The following is a 13,239-nucleotide window of genomic DNA, read 5'->3' on the forward strand; positions in this document are numbered from 1 at the left end:
TTCTCCCCGCCGTTAGAACTATACTGCCGCCCGGCAGGTGGCAAGCAAGCGTCAGCAATAATCGGATGGGTCACGTCAATCCACGTCAGTCGGTCCACCCATAGCGGTCGGGGCGGCGAACTACCCTGCCAGTTCGTGTTCGGAAACTACCGGGTACGGCGTCCCCAAGCCCGGAGTCCCCCGCGTCGGAATAGTCGCCGGAGGTGGGTGTCGGAGGGGGCGCCCCAGCGCCTTCTGGCAAGGGAGTGGGTGACGACGGAAGTGACGGTAGTAGTTCCATAGAGGAAGCTTCGGTAGAGTCCATAGACTCGTAGATGGGTTCGTCGATATCCCTGTCGTCGTCCCCACATGGGGCGAGATGGCGTACGGAGACAGTAGACTCACGGCCGTCCGCCGTTAACACGCGAGCATGCTTGGGATTAGCCTGGAGGACCTGCACCTTATCAACCAGGGGGTCGTACTTGCTAGCGCGAACCGCTCGTTTGAGATAGGCGGGCCCCGGCTCAGCGAGCCAGCTGGGTAAAGATTGGATACTACCCGAGCTTCTCGGGTGGTGGAACAGTCTTTCGTGAGGAGTCTGGTTGGTGGCGGTACATAGGAGAGCCCGGATCGAGTTTAGAGCTGCAGGTAGCGACCACGCTCATTTATCGAGGCCTCGGCCGAGGGTCCGGAGGCTTAGCATGATGGCCCTCCATATAATCCCATTAAAGCGTTCGATCTGCCCATTCGCTTGGGGCCGGTACGGGGTGGTGTTGCTCGAAGCGACATTATTCTGGAGCAAGTAGCCCCTCACCTCCTGAGACAGGAACACCGCACCCCGATCGGTATGCACGTAGGCCGGATACCCAAACATAGAAAACAAATTCTGCAGGCACCGGATAACCATGGCAGCCGACATATCCCCGCACGTATAAGCAAAGGGGAATCGTGAATACTCATCAACGATAGTGAGCAGATAACGAGAGTTACTCGACAACGGCAGCGGCCCTTTGAAGTCCATCGCCAAGCGCTCCCACGGTCTAGTAGCCCTAACCAGCGCCCCATAGGAGGGTTGTAAAAACGCGGTTTGAGCTCCGCACAGATGGTGCAATCACGGCAGATCCGGCGGATGTCCTCAATCGAGTACGGCAGATTACCACTGCGCACAAAATGCGCGAAACGCGCCACCCCGGGATGACACATAGTGCCGTGCAAGACACGCAGTCCCTCCAAAGTTACAACCCCCGCGCAAGTGGCCGGCCTTGATAAGGCGTCGGCGACCAGGTTATCCTTCCCCGGGCGGTATTTGATGGTGTAGCAGAAGTCGGCGAGTTCGATATGCCAACGGGTGATTTGCTCATTCTTTATGCGCTGAGCATGTAAGGTGTCGTACATAAATGCAACGCTTTGTTGGTCCGTGACGATTTGAAAACACCGCCCAAGCAGGTACGGCCGCCATCGCCGAATTGATTCGACGATCGCGTACGCTTCCTTTTCAACAGACTAATGCCTCCGCTCAGCGGAGGTGAGAGTCCGCGAAAAGAAAGCCACAGGGCGTCCCCCTTGGGAGAGAGTCGCCGCTATCGCATGATCCGAGGTATCACTTTCCAAAACGAAAGAGGCACTCTCGTCAATCGTCGCTACAGCGGCGCCAGCGATGTCGGCTTTAAGGCCCTCGAAGGCCGCCATGGCGGCCGGGCCCATGGGGAACGTGTCGCAGGCCATGAGGGGGCGGAGCTTCGCGGAGAAATTTTGCACCCACTTTGAATAGTGGGCGAGTGAGTGTTGGTGTTGGGCTAGCGGCTCGGGTGCCGGCTTAGGATCCTAGGATCCTGGGTTCGAATCCCGGTCAATCGCTGAATTAACGCCAGGGGGGTTGACTAAGCCTGTCATCCTTCCGAGGTCGGCAAATTGAGTACCAGTTCACTGGTAATTCCCTGCTTGTCGTTAAAGGCGGCAAAAAGGGTTGGCGTCAGGAAGGGCATCCGGCCGTAAAACATTGCTTCAAAAAGGGGACCGAAAAACAACAACAACCACAGTTCCCGAAAAAGGCCAACCCCCACTTGCGGGGAAAAATGCCCTCTAAAGGTGTTTTTTTTTTTTTTGTTTGTTTTTTTTTGAATAGTGGGCGAACAGCCCAAGAGCGCGTTTCAGCGAAGCCCGATAGCTAGGCGGAGCCATATCGAGCAAAGGTCGCAGACGCTCCTTATCCGGAGAGACAGAGCCATGGGTCACGGTGTACCCCAAAAGATCTACCGTGCGTAGAGAGTAACGACACTTAGCCGCATTCATGGTTAGGCGATATTTCCGCGCGACCTCGAGGAAGCGCTTCAGATTAGCGTCGTGATGCTCCTGGTCATATCCACAAACAGTAAGGTTGTCCAGATAGACAAAGACATCGGTCAAGTTCTCCTTCGCAACGAGGTCATCCATAGCCCTCTGAAAACAAGAGACCCCGTTAGTTACCCCAAAAGGGAGTCGAGTGAACTGGTACAACCGCTGACCCGATTCAAAGGCTGTAAAGACGCGATCAGCCCTAGAGATGGGGACCTGATGATACGCACTACGCAGATCGAGAGTGCTATAAACGGAATACAGGGCCACCTGGCGTACCAGGGCATCCATCCCCGGTAAGGGGTAGGCATCCAGCTGTGTAGAACGATTAATCGTCTGTGAGTAGTCGATTACCATGCGCCGGCGGTGGGCCTCACTTCGCACCACTAAGACTTGGGCCCGCCACGGTGACCTACTGGGTTCTATAATACCGTCCTTTAAGAGCTGGGCCGTTTCTTCCGCAATGAATTGCGCGTCTGCGCGAGAGTAGCGCCGCGATTTGACGGCTACAGGGGTACAATCAGTGGTCAGGTTGGGGAACAGCGAGAGAGGCTCCACGTCCATCTGAGCGAGGGCGCACACAGCAAGCGTGTCCGGCCCACCGAAGTCTATTTCCAAACGTCCATGTCGCTTAAGGAAATCAAGTCCTAACAGAACGTCGGCACATAAAGCAGGTAATACCATGAAATACACGTCCGGGAACGTGCGTCCCTTTATCACAAGTTTCAATCGACATGCCCCTTTTGTGCTCAACCGAAGTCCTTGGGAGGCCATGAAGAATCCGTCGTGTTGTCCCGAGAACCGGCCACCCATGTTGATGCACTAGTCGTTGATCGATAAAACTATCCGTAGACCCCGTGTCAATCGAAGCTTGCACAAAAACGCCCACAACCTTGAGCGGAATGATGGCCTGCGCAAGGCCGGCAGACCCGGCAGGTATTGTACCGGCCGGGTGAGAAGATCGCGCTTCGCGGGTGGATCCCACTCCGGCTGCAATCTTCCGGGCATCGTCGGCAGGTTGGGCCTCAGCAGGAGCATATAAATCGTAATACCCACTGTCAGAGGATGTTCCCACGTCGGCTGCAGTTTGCCGGTCATTCGGGCAGCCCGTGGAGGATCCTCGTGACAAGCGCATAGTTGGCTCATCTGCAGTTTCATTTGCCGGAGTGAGTGTGTGTAAGTCGTAAGAGCCGCCGCCAGATGGCGCTCGAGTCACGTGAGAAGAATCACTGCCATCTGCAGTTTCATATGCCAGAGTGAGTGCATGTAATTCGTAAGAGCCGCCGTCAGATGGCGCTTGAGTCACGTGCTGCGTTTGCCGCACATCGAGAGGAGTTTCCAAAGCAGGAGCATGTTGCTTGTTAGAAGAAGGCGTTCGAACGCCAGTCAAGGTCGGTCGCTCCGCGGCCGGTCGCGTTCGCGCCATTTGTTTCGGCGGCCCGGTGTATCTCACCAAGGTCGTGCGTGCAGCCAGAGGCCCGCGAGAAGGAGGTCTGCTCATCAAAGCCGAGTGAGGCGCCCCGTCCGGTGCTCGATCCGTTGGCTCAGCGATAAGCCCATTCAAGGTCGCGCGGGTGCGCGTGCCCCGTGCGGCCTTCCTGCAGACCTTTGCAAAATGGCCCTTGGTGGAGAACAGGTGGCATATGGCCTCCCGAGCCGGGCATTCAGATCGAGGGTGCTGCCGATTCCCACAAAAATAACACCGCGTACCGGTCAGGCCGTGGCCGGGCAGCGGCAGCAGCAGTTAGGCCGGAAGCGGAGTCCGCTTCAGGAGCACCCAGAATCTCGGTCGTGGTGGTCGGGTCCTCCCCCATATCCTCGGCGGTAACCCTCTCCGGTCGCGCGAGTTGAGAAGTCCCCGCCACGACTCGGGGGTGGTCATAAGCGGTGGATTGTTCACGGGCATCTGTAAAGACGCGTGCCAGCCGTAGTGCCTCCGTAAATGTCAGCTCCGTGACCTCCAAGAGTCGGAGCCTCAAGACTCCAGAATTAATTCCGGAGACGAATGAATCTCGGAGCAGGTCGTCCTGCACTTGCTCGTGGGTCCGTACCTCCTGCACGCAGTCCGCCAATAGGTAACGCAGCTCCTGCGCGTAGCGAGCGATCGATCGATTCTGAGGGTTGTTGTCGCCGCTGGGAGAGTTGATGCCGGCCGTGCACGGCGCTCCGTGTCTTTACGTAAAGTCGCTTTAGCTCTTACGTAAAGTCGCTTTAGTCGCTTTAGCCAGAGCCATAGCGTACGTCTCAAATCGAGCAATGCTCCGGTAAACGCTGTGATGGACCTTTGACTGTAACACGGACAGCTTCACCGCAGCGGTGGGCTCTGTTTCGTGAGCGGCAAAGTAATTCTCCAGCGTTTTGAGCCAGTGGGTGAACTCTGATCCCGACCCCTCAGCTTGAGCGTCGGCGCCGAGAATCGGTACCATGATCATCTTGTGGTCAGTCATTTCGTAGATCTAAATGATATTAAATGTCGTGAAAATCAAGCACAGACACGACTTGTCCCTTGGGTAGGTTTAATATCATTTAGATCTGAAGTAACATCCTGTAAAATACATTCATGCAACAGACATTAGAATCGGAGTGTTACATGGGCAATGTCCGATATCAATAGGTAAAACAAAGCAAGCACAGCATATAGGGGCGTACGTACCATTCAAACTACAGGACTATGTCACAGTAAGTGCCGCTGGAGTGTCCGTGCGCCCCGGTTGTCCCGGGTCTTATAGACGCCCCTTTCAGTGGGATAAGCGAGCACTCCCTGGGTTCACCTTCGGTATAATTTCACTACACAGAGGTGGAGGTGGAGTGACACAGAGGTCACTGTGTGGACGAACTTGACTGGCCTGCACAGAGGCCTGACCTCAACCGCATTGAACACCTTTGGGATGAATTGGAATGCTGACAGCGAGCCAGGCCTAATCGCCCAACATCAGTGCCCAACCCCACTAATGCTTTTGTGGCTGAATGGAAGCAAATCCCCGCAGCAATGTACTAACATCTAGGGCAGGTGTTCTTTATCTTTTTTGAGTCGTGAACCCCTTTGAGAATCTGTTGAAAGATCTGGACCCCTCCCCAGAAAAATGCACAAAAGCACATAAACACAAAATTTTGCATGCAATGAATAAATTCTATTGCATAGGAAAATTATTTTCTTCACATACCGTCATAGTCAGAATAAAAAAAACAATCTTTGCAAAGAATATACAGTCACGTGAAAAAGTAAGTACACCCCATGTAAAGTTTTGACTTTTTCAACATATTTCAACATACAGCTATTTGATCTTCATTTCAACAACATTGATACATAAAGGTGATATAATATAACAAATATCATGAAACATTTACATTTTGTAGTCCATTGTATAATTTAAATAAACATAAATGCAAATTTCGCATGTGGAAAAAGTAAGTACACCCTTGGTTCTGATAGGTGGTATTGCCCCTTTTGGCAGAAACAACCTCAAGTAGGCATTTCTTATAACTGTCTACCAGTCTCTGACATCGACTGGGAGAAATTTTTGCCCACTCCTCCATGCAGAATTCTTTCAGCTGTGCGATGTTTGAGGGGTTTCTTGCATGTCCAGCTCATTTCAAATCCCCCCACAACATCTCGATGGGATTTAGATCCGGGCTTTGACTTGGCCATTTCAGAACCCTCCATTTCTTTCTTTTCAGCCATTCCTTGGTGGATTTACTGGTATGTTTAGGGTCATTGTCATGTTGCAAGGTCCACCTTCGGTTGAGCTTCAACTTCTCCGACAGATGGCCTCACATTATCCTCAAGCACCCTCTGGTACAATGAAGAATTCATAGTGGATTCAATGATGGTGAGCTGCCCAGGCCCTCATGCAGCAAAGCTGCCCCAAACCATAATATTTCCACCACCATGCTTTACAGTTGGTATCAGGTTCTTGTGGTCAAATGCTGTCTTTGGTTTTCGCCAAACATGTCTTCTGGTACTGTGGCCAAATAGCTCTACCTTTGACTCAACTGTCCAAAGCACATTGTTCCAGAAGTACTGGTCTTTGCCGAGGTGTTCATTGGCAAACTTTAGTCTTGCCCTGATGTTCTTTCTGGACAGCAAAGGTTTCCTCCTGGCACACCTCCCATGTAGATCAAATTTGTGCAGCCTCTTTCTAATGGTAGACTCGTGCACTTTGACATCAACAGTGGCAAGAGCTACCTGTCGGTCCCATGATGACATTCTGGGGTTCTTAGAGACTTCTTTCAGCATCTTGCGGTCTGCTCTCGTGCTGAACTTGCTGGGGCGGCCTGGCCTGAACAAGTTGGCAGTTGTTTGGAATCTTCTGCACTTGTAGACGATCTTCCGGACAGTCGAATGATTGATTTCAAATTGTTTGGAGATCTTTTTAAATCCCTTCCCAGACTCGTAGGCATCTATAACCTTCTTTCTGAAGGCCTCAGAGAGCTCTTTTGATGATGGTGATGCCGCACACTTCAACAACAAAGAGCAAACCAAACTAAATGTCTGAGGTTTAAATAAGACAGGTTCCTCCAAGATCTTCTCTAACGATGTTCTAATCATTTGCACCTGAGCTGGTGCATCTGCTTCTAATTTTAGGGATTTGAAGTAGTGATAAATGTTGGGGTGTGCTTACTTTTTCCACATGCAAAATTTGCATTTATGTTTATTTAAATTATGCAGTGGACTACAAAATGTAAATGTTTCATGATATTTGTTATATTATATCACCTTTATCTATCAATATTGTTGAAATGAAGATCAAATAGCTGTATGTTGAAATATGTTGAAAAAGTCAAAACTTTACATGAGGTGTACTTACTTTTTCACGTGACTGTATCTCACTTTTTTCATGCAAAAATCAATGACCATTCCCTGAATAAAATGAAATATATCCAAATTGTGCAAATGAAACAAAAAATGAACATATGTCACCCACAGGGTGAACCGTATCTTGCCATTTGACCTTGACCTTAATAATTTCGTATGGTGAATAGTATGTCTTCATGACCAACGCACATGAAATATTGAAAGATTTTGATGAGAACTGAGGAAATAATTTTTTCATGAAAATTCCGTTTTTTCGTCATGACGTCATCAAATGACGTCATAGCGTCAAACTGTTTACAGATCTGGGAAGCACTCAAGGGCATTCATATGAGGTATTACTCGATATGGTACCTACGATTTCAAAATTTGACCTTGGGGTCAATAATTTTCGACCTCCAGCGCTAACCATGAAGGTCAAGGCCGATCGCCACCAAAAACTAATCAGCTGAGCGCCGGACCATATACTAGATTCCCATGAAGTTTGGAGACGATCCGATCAAAGTTACTCAAAAAATAAGGGTTTCGTTGACCTCCATGATTGACCGCAAAGTGACCTTGACCTTTGACCTTGACCTTCAAAATTTTGTGTGCTGAAGGGTATCTCTATAGGACTCTGATATGCGAAGTTACAGGAGTTTCCAATAATAACTGTGGTCTACAGAGTGATCTAAACGTGAAAAAAAAATGATTAACCACAAACAAACAAAAAAATGAACATATGTCACCCACAGGGTGAACCGTATCTTGCCATTTGACCTTGACCTTAATAATTTCGTATGGTGAATAGTATGTCTTCATGACCAACGCACATGAAATATTGAAAGATTTTGATGAGAACTGAGGAAATAATTTTTTCATGAAAATTCCGTTTTTTCGTCATGACGTCATCAAATGACGTCATAGCGTCAAACTGTTTACAGATCTGGGAAGCACTCATCAAGGGCATTCATATGAGGTATTACTCGATATGGTACCTACGATTTCAAAATTTGACCTTGGGGTCAATAATTTTCGACCTCCAGCGCTAACCATGAAGGTCAAGGCCGATCGCCACCAAAAACTAATCAGCTGAGCGCCGGACCATATACTAGATTCCCATGAAGTTTGGAGACGATCCGATCAAAGTTACTCAAAAAATAAGGGTTTCGTCGACCTCCATGATTGACCACAAAGTGACCTTGACCTTTGACCTTGACCTTCAAAATTTTGTGTGCTGAAGGGTATCTCTATAGGACTCTGATATGCGAAGTTACAGGAGTTTCCAATAATAACTGTGGTCTACAGAGTGATCTAAACGTGAAAAAAAAATGATTAACCACAAACAAAAAAACAAAAAAACAAACAAACAAACATACAAGCTGACTAATACATCTTGCAAAAACTTCGTTTTGGCAAGATAACAAACATACAAGCTGACTGATACATCTTGCAAAAACTTCGTTTTGGCAAGATAATAAACTTCAATTCTGCTCAAAGGTACATTTCAGTGAGAAGGCTGTTGTTGTTTGGCTTCAATAAGAAGATGAAATTGGGGAGTGGTCTTTGACAAGGCAACACGCATGTCATGTTTGACATCCAATTGATTTCTACTTTTCGTTTTGATGGTAACAAGTGCTAAAAATCCTGACTTGCAAAGATATGTGGTTGCAAACGGAATCGGAGCTCCCACAGCTCGCTTTGCCAGACGAGGGTGGGCTTGTGCCAAGGAACACCAAAATTCTCCAAGACTCTTCGAGTTGAACTCATGTCGTATCATTTCCTTTGTCCTCAGGTCAATGAGGTCATCTTTGGCAAGGTCTGCATCATTAATACAATTTATATCAGCAAGGAAAAGATTACGAATCCACCTTCAACGTTAAGGTCATCTGAGCAGAAGTAACCTTCGAAAGAGTTCTGCGAGGGTTTCCAGGCGTCTGCACATTTCTGCCTGCAGAGAAATTGACAGGGCTTTGTCTCTCTCGACTCCATCCTGCAGAAGCACTTCCTCCAGCATTGGAAAGTTTGCATAGTTGTCTGCCTCCAATCTCTTCTTCCACAGTGGCAGCTTGGCCAAAAGAGCTTGTAGCTTTTCAGCAGCATCCATAATGGTGACTGCCGGGCCTTGAATCGAAAGATTTACCACATTCATATGGCCAAAAATATCCGCCAAATAAGCCAAGCCATGAAGGAACTCCTACCTGTCAAACTGTTCTGAGAGTGGACTTTCCTTTTTCTCTCAAAAAAGTGAAACTTCTGCCCTAAGTTCCATCAAGCACTTCAATATTTGTCCTCTGGAAAGCCAGCGAACTTCTGTGTGGTAGAGAAGAACTTCATATTCTGCTTCCATTTTGTGACAAAACCTCTTGAAAACGCGATGATTCAGAGCCCTGGCTCTGATGAAGTTGACGACTTTCACGGCAGTAGACAAGACTTCTTTCAGGATTGTTGGCAGAGTCTTTGATGCCAGTGCATGCCGATGTAGAAAACAGTGAGTCATGATGACGTGAGGAGCTTCTTTCTTCACCAGAGCAGTAAAACCAGATGTGTTGCCAAGCATCGCAGGTGCTCCATCTGTGCACAGAGTACCCAAATTTTTCTTCCAGTCAAAGTTTTGCTTGGCAAAGAAATTTTTCAACTATTCGAAGATGTCAATGGCCTTTGTATACTGAAACGCAAAAGAAACTTACCACCTTTGAAACCTTTAAATATCAACAATAACACTGCGTGTAGTAAATGTGTGAACTTATTTGTGGACAATAGTGTCCTCACTGTCAGACAAAACGGTCATGGATGGTCACTTGAACCTTCAATGGTCACTTCATAGCACAGCTGTTGAACAGCCGTTTTGCCTGTCAGTGATTAGCCAAGGGGTACGGGATGATTTTAATGAGCTGCACGTGATGTCTTGATATTGGCTTTAAAAAGGCCAGTGCAAAATGGGCATTTTGACCAAAAACTTTGACCATTTTGACCAACTTCAAAAAGACCGAAAACGCAAAAGAAACTTATCACTTGTTTGAAATGTAATAAAATTGTAACAGTTCAAAATAAAACAAACCAACAATTGCTTATTGAAACATTGGCATTTTATTGATGACATGTCAAGTTTTTGACCAAGATACACCATCTCATCAGTTTGTTCTACAGTACAGAACAGCACAGGGTGCAATGTCAGTCCCCTTTCAATAGCGTGTGTGGCCACCATTGTTTTCGATACAGGCAGTGCATCGTCGGCGTATACTGCCTACCAGTCTTTGGATGGATTGCTGCTGGATTCTGTCCCACTCAGTCCTCAATGTCTGAAGCAGCTCTGCCCATGTCCTGGCCCTGCCAACTACGCGTCTCCCAAGCTCATCCCACAGGTGCTCTATGGGATTCAGGTCAGGGGAGAACGCAGGCCACTGCATGGTGTTGATGTTCTCGCCTTGGAGAAATGCAGTGGTAAAGCGAGCAGCATGGGGACGAGCGTTGTCATGCTGAAAGGTTCTCAGTTCTGGGTGGTCTAGCAGGAATGGCAGCAGATGAGGTCGCAGGATGTTATCCACATACCGCTGGGTGTTAAGATTCCCATCCACAACCACCAGTGGCGTCCTGTACCGGCCTGATATGGCGGCCCACACCATCACACTTGGGCCACCCCACCTGTTTGCTTGACGCACGCAACAATCGGCATATCGCTCGCCAGTTCTTCTCCAGACACGCTCACGCCCATCAGGACTGTCCACACAGAACCTTGACTCATCGCTGAAAGCGACCTCGTTCCACTGCGCCAAGGTCCACCGCTGATGCTGCTGGCACCATCTCTGTCGGTTGCGGCGATGGGCAGCCATCATCACGGGGCCTCTGTATGGTCTTCTGGCAGTCAGACCATAGTCATGCAGTCGTCTTCGTGCAGTATCATTGGAGATCCGTGGTTTGCATGCCCCGGAGTTTCTGCCGCAGTGCGGGATGCTGGACGGAATCGATCCCGCAGGTGACTTCGGACCATCTGCCTGTCCTGCCTTGCAGTGGTGACTCTTGGCCTCCCTGATCGAGGTCTGTCATCTGCAGAGTTGTGGAGGGTGTCTCTGTCCACCAGGGCCGATATCGTCTGGTGTGAACAGCCAAGGCGACGTGCCACCTCACGGTAGCTCAGTCCGCCTTGCCGCATGCCCAGGGCACGCTGCCGTTTATCCCTTGACAATCGTGGCATGTTGATTGAAATGCCCATTTTGCACTGGCCTTTTTAAAGCCAATATCAAGGCATCACGTGCAGCTCATTAAAATCATCCCGTACCCCTTGGCTAATCACTGACAGTCAAAACGGCTGTTCAACAGCTGTGCTATGAAGTGACCATTGAAGGTTCAAGTGACCATCCGTGACCGTTTTGTCTGACAGTGAGGACACTATTGTCCACAAATAAGTTCACACATTTACTACACGCAGTGTTATTGTTGATATTTAAAGGTTTCAAAGGTGGTAAGTTTCTTTTGCGTTTCAGTATAGTTTCCAAAAGGGGCTCACAAAATAGGAATTCTTCTTTGATGTCATCAACATGCACATAACGGACGAAAACAAGGAGCTGGCTACACTGAGAGATGTCAGTACTTTCATCCAGTTGCATACTGAAGGGAAATGGCATAGCTGCCAATTCCTCCATGACCTGCTTCAAAATATTACAAGAAATATCAACTATTCTGGAATGTATGACATCATTTGACAAAGGCACTGCTTCAATTTTCTTCCTCGGCTCAAATCCACAAACCAGCTCGACCATGTCCAGGGCACATGGCTTTACTAAAGTCTCTCCAATTGTGTGTGGCTTCTTTTGTTTGGCAATGCGATAAGCAACCTTGTAGGATGCTTCAAGACGAGGCTTTTGTGTTGGGGCAAATCCAAGTTTTGGCAAAGTTCCAACCTTTCCAAATTGAGCCTTCTTTGCACGAAAAAGATCCACACTGTCTGATGTATTTTCAGGATGGACAGACGTGAGGTGTTCCTTCAGCTTTGTTGGCTTCATGCTTCCATTGGCAAGAACCTTGCCACACAAGAAACACTGTGGCTTTTGTGTCCCATCACGTTCAGTGATGTAAGTAAAACCAAAGGATACGAAGGCTTCATCGTACTTCCTTTTCTTCGACATTTCCAACTTAAGCTAGGTCTGCAAAAAAAGAAAATAATAATAACAATAATAATAAAATAAATAAAACACTGTGATATAATTTATATGGAAAACAGTAACCAGTGAACAAAAATTAAATTAATAAGTTTTGGCCAGCTGTAATTGAGGCATACTTTTCATAAAATAAATATAATAATAAATAAAATGTGATATAATTTGACATAATTGTGATATAATTAAATAATTAAACGTAACGTAAATAATTACGTAAATAAAACGTAAATAATTAAGCATAAGTGTGATATAATTAAAAGAAACATAATTGAGGCATACTTTTCATTAAATCTCAGATCTGCTGCATCAACTGCTGGTCACACACAAAACAAAACAAAAACACATTTTTCGTGACTGGGTCAAAAGGCAATAACAATGGCATGCTCAAAGGAATTGTTCACTAAACCTGGGTACATGATATGTCAATATGAGCATACATTAAGATAGAGTCCCCTGAAATATGAGACAAGCTCACTGATTCTACTCCAAATAAATGATAATACCTGGGTATGGGGTATGTAAATATCTTTGAATGGAAGAAAATGGAGAAAAACATGGTACCCCAATATTTATATTCACAGTTTCATGCATTATTTATCTATTAAAATTTGGATGAAAGATATACAATATATTGTAATGTAGAAAATAAATGCAGACAAAAACATGGCAAGCAGGAAGGAAAATCGGAGGCTGTGCGATATGCAGGTAGTTGGAAAAATTATGTTGATGGGTAATTGAATATACAGTATAATTGTAGAGGAAAAAAAACATGGATCTGAAGACGCTATAAAGTTTTAACCTCACCAGTATATGAGAAGATTCCTGAGTCGTGACAAGCCGTGTAAAGTGAGAAATAAGCACTTAATTATGGAGTGGCACTATGTGGCGGTCGTGCAAACGACGATATCAAACTGTAAACACGAGGTCCAGCAGCCAGTGCTAAAATCTAGGACAGGGTACATTTTCTTCAATTTC

The 13,239-nt window shown here is 47.2% G+C and overlaps 1 protein-coding gene across 2 annotated transcripts in view; it reads left to right on the forward strand.

The window, feature by feature from the left end:
- POLR2B (RNA polymerase II subunit B) overlaps positions 1 to 13,239 on the forward strand; it is a 72,082-nt gene that overhangs the window by 40,045 nt on the left and 18,798 nt on the right. The gene's annotated exons all lie outside the window — the stretch shown is intronic.

This window comes from Myxine glutinosa, chromosome 2, assembly GCF_964187855.1.
Source record: "Myxine glutinosa chromosome 2, kmMyxGlut1.1, whole genome shotgun sequence".
Lineage (NCBI taxonomy): Eukaryota > Metazoa > Chordata > Myxini > Myxiniformes > Myxinidae > Myxine > Myxine glutinosa.